This window comes from Salvelinus sp. IW2-2015, linkage group LG36, assembly GCF_002910315.2.
Source record: "Salvelinus sp. IW2-2015 linkage group LG36, ASM291031v2, whole genome shotgun sequence".
Classification (NCBI taxonomy): Eukaryota; Metazoa; Chordata; class Actinopteri; order Salmoniformes; family Salmonidae; genus Salvelinus; species Salvelinus sp. IW2-2015.
Genome location: NC_036875.1, coordinates 9,211,976 through 9,227,111, shown reverse-complemented (window position 1 = coordinate 9,227,111; position 15,136 = coordinate 9,211,976). Strand labels below are relative to the sequence as shown.

At 41.9% G+C, this 15,136-nt stretch overlaps 1 long non-coding RNA gene across 4 annotated transcripts in view; it reads right to left on the bottom strand.

Annotated features, from left to right (window-relative positions):
* Positions 1–13,997: 13,997 nt before the first annotated feature.
* The window catches only part of LOC111959386 (uncharacterized), a 37,233-nt gene continuing 36,094 nt past the window's right edge, over positions 13,998–15,136 (bottom strand). Inside the window, exon 5 of one of the 4 annotated variants that reach the window (XR_002876670.2) lies at positions 13,998–15,086. This is a non-coding gene — a long non-coding RNA (uncharacterized lncRNA). The remainder of the gene's footprint in view (positions 15,087–15,136) is intronic. The other 3 variants (XR_002876668.2, XR_002876669.2, XR_002876667.2) reach the window with 3 other exon arrangements.

The following is a 15,136-nucleotide window of genomic DNA, read 5'->3' as shown; positions in this document are numbered from 1 at the left end:
GTAAAATTGTACAATTTATTATTTGAAATGGCTAAATTGGCGATGCATTGGGGTAAGGGAATGCTGGCATGGATTAGATAATAATAGAACGGGAACAAAGTTATCCTTTCCCCCCTGTTGATCACATAGTCTTACAGGGGAGAGGTCTGTTGCAACTCCCAAGCCAATTTTGTTAAAAAAAGTGTGGAGAACAGTACACAAGATATGTGGAATTTTACATCTTAAACAAGAATACTCCTCATTGTGGCACAAACCTAGGCTACGGATAGGAAAGAAGTCTGTGTGTGGCTAATGAAAGAAATTCATATTATTAGGTGGTGAAGATGTTTTGTCATACTCAGACAAAAATATGATGTGGGAGACAAACGACATTTCTAGAAATATTTACAATTGAGGGAATGTTTGTTAAAACCGGCTATCAACAAAATCCAGGAAAGAACCCAATAGCAGAGTACAGTAATCCCTCGTTTATCGCGGGGGTTACGTTCCGAAAATGACCCGCGATAAGTGAAATCCGCGAAATATAAAACTTTTTTTTTTTTTACAATTAGCAACTATTACATGTATACAAATACAGTGACTCACGTGTAGGCCGTTTCACTGCTCTTCAGACTGGGCCGCTGCATCCTGACTGCGCTCTGCAGTGGGTTATTATGGGTTTAGGAGATGTTCGAAATTACAAGATAATTTGGCCAACTTAATGTAAATTTGCCAAGCTGTTTTATGTACGTACACATAACTGCACGAGACGACAAAATGATAGCACAATTCGTAGCATGTTTTGATACAAGAAGCGGGAGTGAGTTMTTAGCGAATCAGAATGCAGAGCACAATGCACCAAAAAAAAAAAAAAAATGCATTATGAAAATCCGCGAAATAGCGAATCCGCGATAAGTGAACCGCGAAGTGGCGAGGGATCACTGTATTTGGAATTACCCCAACATAAAGCAGCCAATTTTTACTCAATATTTAGTCACCTGTAGAGTAAAAACTTTACAAACCTCAGAACAATATGGTAAATTTCCCTTGAGTGTGAAATTGAGGAGGATACCTGGTTGAAGATCTTGTCCAGCTTAGGGAGGAACCTAAGGGAAGCCAGTGGGAAACTTACTCAATAGAAGATACTACATAGGTTTTATTGGACCCCAACAAGGCTTCATCAGATGGGGCGGACCAACAATTCTCTGTTTTGGAAATGCCAACATTAGTGTACATTAGTGCTACCTTTCTGGAAGGATGTGTTGAAATATCTGGAGGAGTGGTTGGGGTTAACAATTCCAGTTTCACAGAGAATATGTCTCTTGGGTGATAAAAACAGAGTTACCTAATGTAACAAATGAGGAATTTGCACTGATCACTGTTGGTATCGTTACAGCAGCTAGAGTAATCCTTTGAATTTGGAAGGGCCATGCCACTCCTACTCTGAAACAGTGGATAGAATCAATGTTGGAGGTAGCATCTTATGAACAAATGCTTGCTAGGATCACTGGTAGGAAAGACAATTCTAGAAGCTGGACGTGTTTTATTTGTCATGTTGTTTCTAAGACTGAGAGGTGATGACTTATGTTTGTGTCCCCATTGAGTTCTGTATTCTAGCTTGTGAGATACTATTTAACTGTTTATGTGTGCTATGTTGGAGGATATGTCTGAATGTCATGTTCATTGTTTTCATGTTGTACAATTTTTTGTTTATTTGTTCGTTTTTTTAAAAAATGAAAAAAGAAATACATCTTCAATAACAAACAAAAAACACTTGTAGTCGGTGCGTCCCAGAGATAGGTTCGCGTCCATAGATCTGAAGGATGCATATTTTCATGTGTTATACAGCCTCCTCATCTCCCGCATCTTTTCTGTGGTGGTGGAGTCGGCTTTGTTGATGGAACAGGTGGCACGATGGTTTCCCATATTCAGTCTCTGGGTTTTTTAGTGATTCACAAGAAAAGTTGATTGACTCCGGCTTCTGGACTCGGTTCTGAATCGTGCGTTTTTTGTCCCAACAGAGGGTCGCATTCCGGCTCTGTCTGGCATGGTTTCGGCTGGGACAAACGGTGCCTTTTCGCTTGTGCCTGCGGTTATTTTGTCTGATGGCCTCTATGATAGCTGTGGTGCCTCTGGAACTTCTGTTGATATGTCTGTTTCAGCGCTGGGTGATTGCCGACAACAGGACGGTGGTGGCGTACATCAACAGGCAGGGAGGGACACGGTCTCGCTTTCTCCTAAACCTGGCCAGTTATCTTCTCGTATGGAGCAGTGTGCATTTCCTGTCGCTCGGGGCGACGTATCTTCCCAGATCTCTCAACATGGGTGCAGATCTACTTTCCAGGGGGGTGGTCCCATCTCTACGGAGTGAAGACTGCACCCCTCTGTAGTGGCCCAGATAGGGGACCGTTTAGGCAGGGCCGACGTAGATCTTATGCATAGCGAAAAAAGGTGCATTGTTGTCTGTTCTTCTCAATAAGGAATCTGGGCACTCCGTTGGGAACGGATTCTTTGGCGTATCAGTGGCCTAAGACCCTGCTTTATGTGTTCCTCCGGTGGACCTGATTCAGGCCACCGTGGATAGGGTCTGTTGATTTGGTAGGGCCCCGGTGGCCCAGACAACACTGATTGCCGGAGATCATCTGTCTGCTAGGCGGGGATCCGTGTGGGGTTCCGTGTAGTCGGGAACTATTGTCCCAGGCGCATGGGAGAATTTGGCATCCACGATCGCAGATATGGGATCTGTGGGTTTGGCCCCTGAAAGATTGAACCCTCGAATGTGATTACGACTGTCCAGTCAGCGCATGTGCTTTCTACAAGACGGCTGTATACATATACAGTGCATTCAGAAAGTATTCAGACCCCTTCGCTTTTTCCACATTTTGTTTCGTTACAGCCTTATTCTAAAATGTATTAAATACATTTTTTTACTCATCAATCGACACACAATACCCCATAATGACAATGGGAAAACAGTTTATAAATTTTAAAAAATGTATTACAAATAAAAAACTGGAACTTATTATTTAAAAAAATAAACTTTTTACCACCTTTTCTCCCCAATTGGTAGTTACAGTCTTGTCCCATTGCTGAAACTCCCGTACGGATCCCGCCAAGCTGCACTGGTTCTTGACACACTGCTCGCTTAACCCGGAAGCCAGCTGCACCAATGTGTCGGGGGAAAAACCGACCAGCTGGCGACCAAAGTCAGCGTGCATGCGCCCGGCCGCCACAAAGAGTCGCTAGAGCGTGATAGGACAAGGACATCCCAGCCGGCCAAACCCTCCCCTAACCCAGACGACACTGGCCCAATTGTGCGCCGCCTCATGGGTCTCCCGGACGCAGCCCGGAATCGAACCCAATGCAGTGCCTAAGAGCGCTGTGCCACTCGAGGCCTGAATACTTTACATAAAAAGGCACATGACAGCCTGCTTGGAGTTTGCCAAAAGGAACCTAAAGGACTCTCAGACCATGAGAAACAAGTTTCTCTGGTCTGATGAAACCAAGATTGAACTCTTTGGCCTGAATGCCAAGTGTCACGTCTGAGAGGAAACCAGGCACCGCTCATCACCTGGCCAATACCATCCCTACGGTGAAGCATGGTGGTGGCATTATCATGCTGTGGGAATGTTTTTCAGGGGCAGGGACTGGGAGATTAGTCAGGATCAAAGGAAAGATGAACAGAGTAAAGTACAGAGAGATCCTTGATGAAAACCTACTCCAGAGCGATCAGGACCTCAGACTGTGGCGAAGGTTCACCTTCCAACAGGACAACAACCATAAGCACACAGCCAGGAGTGGCTTCGGGACAAGTCTCTGACTGTCCTTGAGTGGCCCAGCCAGAGCCCGGACTTGAACCTGATCGAAAATCTCTGGAGAAACCTAAAAATTGTTGTGCAGCGACGCTCCCCATCCAACCTGACAGAGCTTGAGAGGATCTGCAGAAAGAATGGGAGAAACTCCCCAAATACAGGTGTGCCAAGCTTATAGTGTCATACCCAAGAAGACGAGGCTGTAATCACTGCCAAAGGTGATTCAACAAAGTACTGAATAAAGGGTCTGAATGTTTATGTAATTGTGATATTTCTGTTTTTATTGTTAATACATTTCCAAAACAAATTGCTTTCTCATTATGGGGTATTGTATGTACATTGATTTAATTTTGTTTACGGTGTGTACAACAATTTAATACATTTTAGCATAAAGCTGTAATGTAACAAAATGTGGAAAAAGTGAAGGGGTCTGAATACTTTCCGAATGCACTGTAAGTGGCGCAGGTTTGAGGGTTGGTGTCAGGTTAAAGGTGTCTCTCCTTCATCAGAGAGCTTTGGTGGACATTTTCATATTCTTGCATGAGGATTTTGAGCAGGGCCTTTCTTTTTCCACATTGAAGGTTTATATGGCAGCCATCTCGGCTTGTCATGTAGGGATTGACGGCTCTACCCCGGGGTCTCATCTTCTGGTTGTGCAGTTCCTGAAATGCGTGTGTCAGCTCAGACCAGTGTCTAAGCCTACATCACCGATCTGGGACCTGCCTTTGGTCCTGGACACTGTGTGAGCCTCTGTTTGAACCATTGGAACCTGTGGACCTAAAAGTCCTTTCCTACAAGACTGCCCTGCTCATGGCCTTGGCCAAGGGCGTTGGGGATCTCCACGCACTATCAATCTGGAAAATTTCAAGAGCTTTCGAAGTTTCTTCAAGTGCAGTCTCAAAAACCATCAAACGCTATGATGAAACTGGCTCTCATGAGGACCGCCTGTAACGATCTTCGTTGGGAGAAAGAGAGGAGGACCAAAGCGCAGCGTGGTAAGTGTTCATGATGAATCTTTAATAGAACAAACTGAACACTGAGATACAAAACAATAAAGTGAACTACTGAAAACCGAAACAGTTCCGTGTGGAAGACAACCACCCACGAAACCCAGGTGAAAAAAGCCTACCTAAGTATGATTCTCAATCAGAGACAACTAACGACACCTGCCTCTGATTGAGAATCATACCAGGCCAAACGAAAAAACCAACATAGGAACACAAACATAGATAACCCACCCAACTCACACCCTGACCATACTAAAACAAAGAAATAACAAAAGAACTAAGGTCAGAACGTGACACCGCCACAGGAAAGGAAGACCCAGAGTTACTTCTGCTGCAGATGATAAATTCATTAGAGTTACCAGCCTCAGAAATTACAGCCCAAATAAATGCTTCACAGAGTTCAAGTAACAGACACATCTCAACAGCATCTGTTCATACAAAAATCTCTGTTCAGATCACTGTCAAAATCTGTATCTAATTCAGGAAATTTTTCAATGATGTCTCAATTGTACAGGATTTGAGTATTCCTGTGTCAAATTATGCAATGCGTCAATCCCATTGGACAAAGGAGCAGCTATAAAGGTTCCAATAGTTTTGTCCATGGTATGACAACGATAGTGGAACATAGAAAGAGAGAGAGAGTAGGCTCAGGGATTAGAATCTCTGACCTGATTCTGGGCTGAACATGTAATATCATAAATGCCAGATTATGAGTCCTGTTGGAGCCTGAGGCAGGGAGGGTTAAAGATGAACACAATCTCTTAATCCTATGATAAAGGGGGTTAAGGGACTGGGGCTGAACGATGGGGGAGGGCAATCCAAATGAAATCCCAGATGGAGAGTACATACAGTGTGCAGAGAGCACCGTTCGACTGGGCGTGTTTCAAAACCATGTGCCAGTGTGTTTTTCTGATCAACATGCAGAAAGACTGTTCGTCATCTTTCTCAGAGGTTGAAGCAAAACCACTGATTCATTTCATTTCATTTCATTTCATTTCTTCATTTCCGGTCAACGTACAGAAAGGCTGGTGAGATTTCACTTGCTCTTACACCCACTGAACATGAAGCGTTCAGAGAAGCATGATTGGACATTGGATCTGAACTTTTTCATAGAACGTCTCGGGCGGCGCAAGAAATTAAGGACGAAATGCTTCATGATCCGAATATATCGACTTGCAAAACCATTTGTCATTATGTGAAGTCCAGACCACAGTAAAACCATGATTAAGAGGAAGACTTTGTGTGGGTGCAAACGTTTGTGTGAGGAGATGGTGGGTGTCTGAGACAAACTGTTTGACTTTCCTTGTGTCACAGTTTTTGGGGTAATTGGAGAAGAGATTACAAAGACACCAGCCAAGTGGACTGCAGTGATGGGATAAAGGCCAGAGGGTGGTGGGGAGAAAAAGGGATATACTACTAGGCCAATCGTCTCATCTGAGTCATTGATGGCCGGGGGCAATTCCTAAATGCTCCTTCACCATGACCTCAACAAACCTTTCAAGAGGATGGAAGCAGTGTTGGCGTACCCCTGGCGTTAGCATTCAAATGCAAGAGAAAGTGTAACACCTGAATTGAGATCTGAGAATTGAAGCCTGAGCTGTAGCTTTGAGCTTTGGCCTGTCCATTGTAGGGTCAGAGAGGCAGAAGGGAAGAGAAGTGTACTGCAACTTGTGGCTCTAGGCACTTTGAGAAGTGTGGCCAAGCAGCAGGCTAGAAAGCCAGCCAGCGCCAAATAGGATTAGTCCCACAGCACTAGCTGAAGTTTCAGTCTAACGCCACCCAAGACGATCTCTGCTAATAAGATTACTAGAGCCCGAACAATAAATCGGTTGACCGATATTATTGACCGATATTATCATTTCACAGAAATATTTGTATCGGTCTTTATTCCACAGATAAAGCGCCAATATTATATACATAGAATAAACAKATACGTCTGCTCATTTGKGGTAATTMTTCTTTTCTTTTTAATGGTTGCCTGAAGAGGGTGCTCTCTACGAGCTGCTCATTGAACATCACTCAGCCCAAGGTCACAACGTGAGAGATAGTAGGCATGGTGGTTTGACGCTGAGTAGCTTGCCACAGCCTGCATATTTGAATAAGTAAATAATCAAAAGTACACTTCACCAAGCAAGCAGCCCTGTCCTCATCACATTCTCACCTAGTTAATGTTAACTGGCTAGCTAGCCAGCAAGGTAGTTAGCTTAGCTACCTAGCCAGCAAGGTAGTTAGCTTAGCTTAGCTAGCAATCTATGCTAATTATGTGCCAATGCTGAACTGGTGCCAAAGTGAACACTCGTCCTTGATACAAAAAGAACACGTTACTGTATGGGCCTATTATGTTAGCTAGTCATTCAAAAATCATGTTAAACACTATTATTTCACACAGTGAGTCCATGCAACTTATTATGCGACTTTTACTCCTGAAATTATTTAGGCTTGCCATAAGAAAGGGGTTGGAAACTTATTGACTCAAGACATTTCAGCTTTTCCTTTTTTATTKATTTGTAKAKATTTCTAAAACATAATTCCACTTTGACATTATCTGGTATTGTGTAGGCCAGTTACACAAAATATAAATTTAATAAATTTTTAATTTAGGCTGTAACACAACAAAATGTGGAAAAAGTTAAAGGGTGTGACTACTTTCTGAAGTTAATCAGTGGACTTTTTTCCTCCATAAAATTGGTAACAGACTCAAAAATCCCATTACGGTCGGGATCCTAACATTTCTGCCAGCTACCCTGGCCTGTACTGGCTAGCTACGTACGCACACACGCGCACACACAGAGAGATTTACACTCTGAAACAGATGGGTCTCGGTTTGTGCAATTGAATGATTATCCTGATTATGTTATTTTTCCTCTGCTGCCTTGCCAGTCCAGAGGCACATGCTCTGTGTTCAAAAACGACAAACTGTTGTTTTTTTTCTCTATGAAAAACTTCAGGATTTACTTCAGTGGTAGCCCATCCGGCAAACAATGAGACCCTTGGAAACATTACATTATTTCTTATGCCGAATCATAACTGACAATGACAGCTCCATCTCTAAGAAAAATATAGATGAACTGACCTTGACAGTTGGCTGCACGCACCCACACACACACACAGACAGACACAATCACAGATCAGAAGAACTTCCCGACAGTCACGTCTCAGTGGGAGACAGCATCTGCAACTCAGGTGGAGCACAGTCAGGAATGTAATTATTTAGACACAGCACACGGAAGTCTCATTTTGTGTGTGCGTGTGTGTGTATGTGTGAGAGAGACTTAACTTAGTGTGCGTGTGAGAAACAGGGAGAGAGGAAGAAAGAGAGAGGCTGTGTGTGCCTGAGGATGTGTATTTGTATGCAAGTGTCAATGAAAAAGTGTGTGTGTGTGTGTGCGCGCGTGTGCATCCGGATTGATAGACTTAGAACACAGCATCTATCAGAAGAATTATTGACATTGTACAAACAAACTTTCACAGTCCAAGATAAAGATATTTCAATCTGATTTTGGAACATAGGCTTCTAGAATAAATGTCGCTTTAAAGGGCTCAATGGCTCGCTTCAAATGACTAACAGGCCGTGAGGGTTCCTGAAATAATAAATCATTCTAACATATAAATATTCATACATATACTGAGTACACCAGACATTAGGAGCACCTTCCTAACATAGAGTTGCAGCCTCCCRTTTGCCCTCAGAACAGCCTCAATTCATCGAGGCATGGACTCTACAAGGCGTCGAAAGGGTTCCACAGGGATGCTGGCCCATGTTGACTCCAATGCTTCCCACAGTTGTGTCAAGTTGGCTGGATGTCCTTTGGATGTTGGACACTTCTTGATACACACGGGAAACTGTTGAGTGTGAAATACCCAGCAGCGTTGCAGTTCTTGACACAAACRGGTGCGCCTGGCACCTACAACCATACCCCGTTCAAAGGCACRCACATTTTTTGTCTTGACAACTTCACCCTCRGAATGGCACACATACACAATCCATGTCTCAATTGTCTCACGGCTTAAAAATCCTTCATTAACCTGTCTCCTCTCAGTCATCTACACTGATTGAAGTGGATTTAACAAGTGACATCAATAAGGGATCATAGCTATCACCTGGATTCACCTGGTCAGTCTATTTCATGGAAAGAGCAGGTGTTCTTAATGTTTTGATATACTGTACGTACACAAGCCGGGCTACATAAAAGGATGTTTAACATACATACATACGTTCTCACCCAGATGGAGGGTTTCCCACCGCATTTGATAGTTTTGGTGGGCCATCAAGGCAAAAAGTCTGTGTAAATCAGCTCCCTCTTGCTTGCCTGGACAACCACCGGAACTAACTTCATCGCTGTGAGAAACCCTGAGGTGAAATTATCAAACGTATGAGGAGGGGAGCCTCATCTATAATATTAGAAGCGACCATGATAGACCCCATTACGTATCTTTATGGTAGGGCTGGGTGATATCTCTCATTAATTAGAGGAATTCAAATGTATGTTTTCGCGCGATATTCCAAATATATATCTTTTACATTTTTTAAGCTTTTATGTCTGCTTGTTCTCACGTTGTCTTTCTGGTCTCGTTTCCTTCGCTCCTTCTGTGTTGTGTGCAATGACTGTAGGTTGTGTGCACCTTCCCATTTGCACGCGCACACACACACACACACACACACACACACGCGCGCACACGCACACACGCACACACAAATAGGGTTGCCAGGGGCCCAATGACTACTCAAAACCCACCCACAAAGCCTGAAAACTAGCCCACATTCTTTTTCCTGCAGCAAGAGAGGAGTTGCCACATTTAGCCAATAAARCCATTTTCCACAGTGGTGTAAAGTACTTAAGTAAAAATACTTGAAAGTACTACTTAAGTCATTTTTTGGGGTATCTGTACTTCACTTTACTATTTATATTTTTGACAACTTTTACTTCACTACATTCCTAAAGAAAATTATGTACTTTTTACTCCATAGATTTTCCCTGACACCCAAAAGAACTTGTTACGTTTTGAATGCTTAGCAGGACAGGAAAAGGGCCTAATTCACACACTTATCAAGAGAACATCCCTGGTCATCACTACTGTCTCTGATCTAYCGGACTCACTAAACCCATGCTTTGTTTGTAAATGATGTGTGAGTGTTGGAGCATGTCCCTTGCTATCCGTAAATTAAAAAATAAAATAAAAATGGTGCCGTCTGGTTTGCTTAATATAAGGAATTTCCGTCAAAATAAGAATTATTGCAAGCTAACGTGACTAATAAAGGAATTTGATTATGTTGCAAGAGAAAAGATAATTCGCCCTCATTAAACTAGCCAGATCATTTTCCATCAATGAATGTCGATTTAACTTGTTTGACTGCTAGGATTGTGAATAAATCCCTTATGCGCATAACTATAGATAAATCCAACAGGAGAGTTTGAGGGATGAAAGGTGGACAGAGGATCTCAAAATCACTGTGCAAGAAACACTTGAACAAACTTCAAAAGAATGTTTGGCTATTTCCTGGCAATTATGGCTTTATTATGTGCCAGATGTTAAGACTACAAACCGTTATAAAATGGCCTATTTGCGAGATTGACTTGTCATTTCAATAGGCATAGGCTTACTAAAATCTGGGTTTATGATTGTAATTKAACTTTTCCATGGTTTGGTTAGCTAGATGCAAGTAGCCCATAGTTACTGATAGCCTACAGTAGCCTAGGCAAMAAGTAAGATGAACGATTTAGCAGCTTGCTGAGTTCAAATTGACAGACTCGTTTATTTAACATGAATAGCGAGGCGATTTTGAGGTAAGAAGTGCTTCTGTTGCCAAACAGCTTGCTGGAATAGGCTACTGAGGATGGTGTTATAATTTCAATCACTGAATAATATATTAATAATATGGATATGAACTGAATAGGCCTATACTTGTCAACAACAGCCAGTGTTTTCTTCATTTTTTTTAACCTTATTTTTTTTAAATCTGATTTACATTTACATTTAAGTCATTTAGCAGACGCTCTTATCCAGAGCGACTTACAAATTGGTGCATTCACCTTATGATATCCAGTGGAACAACCACTTTACAATAGTGCATCTAACTCTTTTAAGGGGGGGGGGGTTAGAAAAGATAATTCGATTGATTGACTGTTACCTTTAATCTAATGCATTCTAACAACAGCTGATCAGCAATTTTGATAGAATTGACCATGATCACAATTGATAACTTTTGATTTCATTACCTAAACATGGCCATTAATAATTGCATAATAACACAAGYCTACAACAACAATAAACTGAAGTTGTAGACAGACTATTTATTAAATCCGTTTTCCAGCTTCAGGTAGGCTACACAAGTAACACAATTTGATTTGCAATGACTCCATTGATAACATAATTTCAACATATTTATTGTATCAAATGGTAGGCTACAATAGCCTACATAGGCATATAAATAAATAGGCTACTTAATGGCCAACAGATTGTGATGGAAAATGTTATGTGATGGAACATTTTATGTTTGTGCTTTTCTAGAAACCAATTTCTATGTTCTATGTTTGTGCTTTTCTAATAACCAATTTCTGTGTTCATGCAAGTGACTAGTTAAACGAATCCTCACTATCAGTTTCTGCAATTTGGCCGTACACCCAGATCCTTGTTTTGAGAACAAAAGATATCTCTGTTTCAAGGTCTCAGCTTAGAGAGAAGAAGCCTCGTGAGGTATTGGTCTGTCACATGCATGACCCAGTATTGGTCGGTCACATGAATGAAGCAAATGTTAATGATACATTAATTATGAATGARGAATAAGCTAAATCATGCAAATATAACTTGTCTGCAATATATAAGAGAACTAACGGGACTGCTCCGGTAGAGCTCCTGATCYACATGTGTACTTGGTGCATTGAGTTGGTTGGAACCTCTCCAGCATGCTGATAATAAAGAATGATTCATTTAAGATTGACTTTGAATGTCCCTGTGTAGAATTTCCACGACAAGATGTATCACTGTCCACATTCAATTTCAGTTTCATTGTGGACTTTTCCCCATATCAGAAGCAAGTGAGGGAGTTCCATAACTTCCATTTGAAATTTCCACTCGCGCAGCACTCGAGACCCAAGAACTGAGCATGCGTAAGACCTTTCATTTTACATGGTTTTCCATAAGCAAAGTTGACATTAGAATGCAYTTTAAACCACCTTAATAATTTATCTAATGCGCTCTAGAGCGCCTTAAGTTGTTTTCATGTGCATTGTCATCTTAGAACTGATGGTGCGCATCAGTTCTAGCGCTTTAATATTTTTTGAGGAAAGAAGGTTGGAAATAGGTGTCTCCATAATGACAATCTAAATAGTCTACCTACAACTGGTAAAAAGTTGTCATGATGTGCACATTTGCTGCTCTGTATCCTCTCACTCATGTGACCCAGCTGCCTGCTGCAGGGCTCAGCCTCAACAGACACCCCTCTGACCCTCCCCACCACTCACGTGTTCACTCACTCAGCAACAGCCTTCTCACTGCCTGATAGTCAGCAGCAGCAGGTCACAGTAATATATATATATATATATATATATATATATATATATATATATATATGTGTGTAATAAAAATGCCATGGCGGCCGTGGTGCTATTTAGAAATCGCACAAAACCCCGCAAACAAAATATTTTCACCCAAGACCTCGTTTTCAAAAGTAGCCCAATTCTTGGGAAAAGCACGGACATGGCAACCCTGCCCACCAGAAGGGTTTGTTCATAACAATGTAACTGTTCTACCTTGTTAGCTAGCAAATACATCCAAGTTGGCTAAACCTGAAATATAAAGATTAGCTGGCTACTCACTAGCACGTGGGCTTGTGCTTGATAGATTGTTTATGAGACCTGTGTTAAATTTCTATAATGCCTGCTTCAAGAAGTTAGTCATTATTAGTGAATGTGCATTTTGCATGGTTCTGGTTACATTTGTAACAAAAAGGGCATTTTCATAGACAGATTTCAAAGCCATCTCAGTGATTATTGCAAAAAGTCGTATGGTTGTGAAAGGCTTATATTTGACCTAGGTATAATTTCAGAATCCCTGAATTCATTAGATATTGCTGAATGTCTGAAATGCAATGTAGTTGATATTTAATTGTACAACAATGCTTATTTAGATATATTTTAATTTTTTATTAGATTGCCTTCATAAAGTATTCAGACCCCTTGACATTTTCCACATTTTTTTTAATGTTACAGCCTTATTCTAAAATGGATGAAATAAAATACAAATCCTCAGCAATCTACACACAATACCCCATAATAATAAAGCAAACAGGTTTTCAGATAAATATTATTAAAAAAACAGAAATACCTTATTTACATAAATACTCAGACAGGATTGTGTCGAGGCACAGAAAGATCCTTGATGAAAACCTGCTCCAGACCTCAGACGGGGGTGAATGTTCACCTTCCAACAGGACAAGGACCCTAAGCACAGCCAAAACAACATAGACTCTGAATGTCCTTTAGTGGCCCAGCCAGAACCRGGACTTGAACCCGATCGAACATCTCTGAAGAGACCTGAAAATAGCTGTGCAGCAACGCCCCCATCCAACCTGACAGAGCTCGAGAGGATCTGCAGGAAAGAATGGGAGAAACTCCCCAAATACAGGTGTGCCAAGCTTGTAGCGTCATACCGAAGAAGAATCGAGGCTGTAATCGCTACTGGAGGTGCTTCAACAAAGTACTGAGTAACGGGTCTGAATCCGTATGTAAATGTAATATTTCAATTTTTCATTTTTAATACATTAGCATAAATGGCTTAAAACCTGTTTTTGCTTTGTCATTGTGGGGTATTGTGTTGATTAGGGGGAAAAAGCTATTTAATACATTTTAGAATAAGCCTGAAACCTAACAAAATGTGGAAAAAGTCAAGGGGTCTGAATACTTTCCGAAGGCACTTTATATCATGAATCGCCCATAAGTTTGAAAAAAATRGAGATATGAGTTCTACGCRATAATCACCCACCCCTACGTTATGGCCAATTACTACTGGGTCGATATACAAGACCTTGCAAACCACACATAATTACAGGTTGGTCTAAAACCTGCCAAAAACACAGAAGGTTCTGGATCGATTCAGWGGCAGCTCCTCCCCCTTGATGACTGTGCTGTTCATCTTTGTACAGTACAAGAGGGGAGTCACTACAGCAGCAGCCAGTAAGATGCGATCAGTAAAGTCAATCACAACATAACAGAGAAGCAAAGAAACTCCCAAAATGATCTGGGACACATTACAGCATGCGGTGCCATGAAAGCTTTCCATTGTTCATTACAATCGATCGTCTCAGGAAAAGTGGCCCATCTTCAATAGACGAGACGAGTAAGGTGTTCATCATGCCCAGTGGAACATGATGTTGGCAAACCCCACACCTGGCAACTTGGTAAAAAGTGCACATGGGAATGAGTGACGGTCCGAGACCAAGGATTGACACTTTGAGACTCTGCGTGAGACCGGCCTCAAGCATTTTAACGACTGTTTGATTTGCAGTCGGCCGCGTGGCGAGCATTCCTTCCTTCCATAGCGGGTAGTGCCCACCAGGTGATCATCTGCATACCTTCTGTTCACGCAGCATAACTGGTTGTCAGTTTCCATATAAAACTGTATTTTCCCATGGTTCCCATGGTCCCCATAACAGTCAACACTCAAAGTAATATGAATAACATATAGCCAAATAAATTTGTGCACCTAGGTTCATATTCTCATTTTAAATACCCATACTTACTGTAGTTTGAACAAATCAGACATATATTGACCTAAACAGGTAACAGGCTATTGCGTAATTAGCTAGGTGTTCAGATTTTTAAAAACAAATTACTCTGTCACCTGAAAGAAGTGTGACCATCTGTTCAGGCTAGGCGGTCGGCAAATTATTTTTAAATGTTTACATAAAACATTTAAGGTATAATTGTCACATCATGCCACGTGAAGCCTTTGTAAAACATTAGGCAACCGCAGAGAAACAGCCACAGAAACAGCTGTGTGTGTTTCTGTGTATGTGTGTAACCCTGCTCGGCCTGTTCATATCCGGCTGAGGAGGATGCTCTTCTTGCGTCGCTATGTCRGCATGGCCCATTTATTATTAATGCACTGGAGTGACTGTGCCAAGCAAGGTGAAAATACACACAATCACAATAACATGAGCCAAACACGGACCTCAAGGGATGGCAGGGGTCGATGCCGGCACAGTGTCTTACCGATTGCCGTCTCCGGCATGTTGAACAGTCTTCTCAGTGGCCACCCGAAACCTCCCGTGGACTGAGAGGCCCACACCCTGAGAAGGAGAGAGAGGGGAAGAAAAGGTTAGTGTGAGAAAGATAGGGG